The sequence below is a fragment of the Nerophis ophidion genome, linkage group LG24 (assembly GCF_033978795.1).
Source record: "Nerophis ophidion isolate RoL-2023_Sa linkage group LG24, RoL_Noph_v1.0, whole genome shotgun sequence".
Classification (NCBI taxonomy): Eukaryota; Metazoa; Chordata; class Actinopteri; order Syngnathiformes; family Syngnathidae; genus Nerophis; species Nerophis ophidion.
Genome location: NC_084634.1, coordinates 38,020,119 through 38,021,455, shown reverse-complemented (window position 1 = coordinate 38,021,455; position 1,337 = coordinate 38,020,119).

Here is a 1,337-nt window from a genome sequence, read left to right as displayed (position 1 = left end):
CAGACAGAATTAAATTTGTCTCAATTTGAGGAGAAACGTCTGGTCTGTACTCTAGCAGCGTCCAGCACGCTCTGGCGAAAGATTGTACGCCTCCTTTATTTGGACCTTCTCTGACCACGTGGCAACAGCTGCTTCTAAGGGACGAGGGTCATAAACAGTTCACAGAAAAGGTCATAAACACTTCACAGAAAAATTCGTAAACAGTTCACAGAAAAGGTCGTAAAAGGGTTCAAAGAAGCGGTGCCTGTAAGGGAGTCTGGTCCTGCCTCCTCTTCACTTTTGAAGTTCTTGGGTCAGACAATATCTTTCTGTTGATTACAATACATGAAAGAAACAGAACACCTTCATTTTGCTTCCCCCCCTACACAGTGGAGTTTTACAAGCCTTCTTCTTGGTAGGTTCAAAGACAGCTTTTGGTCTTCTCCCTGGGAACTCATTTCAACACAAAGTTAATGTGATAATTTAGATAAAAGTATTCTAACAAAAAACATTTCAGGTAACTACCCCTTGAAGATCATCGAGAGAATGCCGAGAGTGTGCGTAAAAGTAATCAGAGCATAAGGTGGCTATTTTGAAGAAACTAGAATATAAAACATGTTTTCAGTTATTTTCACCTACATCATTTTGATTCATAGTTTTCAATCAATCAATCAATGTTTATTTATATAGCCCTAAATCACAAATGTCTCAAAGGACTGTACAAACCATTACAACTACGACATCCTCGGAAGAACCCACATAAAAGCAAGGAAAACTCACACCCAGTGGGCAGGGAGAATTCACATCCAGTGGGACGCCAGTGACAATGCTGACTATGAGAAACCTTGGAGATGACCTCAGATGTGGGCAAACCCCCCCCCCCCCTCTAGGGGACCGAAAGCAATGGATGTCGAGCGGGTCTAACATGATACTGTGAAAGTTCAATCCATAGTGGCTCCAACACAGCCGCGAGAGTTCAGTTCAAAGCGGATCCAAGACAGCAGCGAGAGTCCCGTCCACAGGAAACCATCCCAAGCGGAGGCGGATCAGCAGCGTAGAGATGTCAACCAACTGATACACAGGCGAGCGGTCCATCCTGGGTCTCGACTCTGGACAGCCAGTACTTCATCCATGGTCATCGGACCGGACCACAAGGGAGGGGGGGACATAGCAGAAAAAAGAAAAGAAGCGTCAGATCAACTGGTCTAAAAAGGAGATCTATTTAAAGGCTAGAGTATACAGATGAGTTTTAACGTGAGACTTAAATGCTTCTACTGAGGTAGCATCTCGAACTGTTACCGGGAGGGCATTCCAGAGTACTGGAGCCCGAACGGAAAACGTTTGATGCCTTCAGTGAC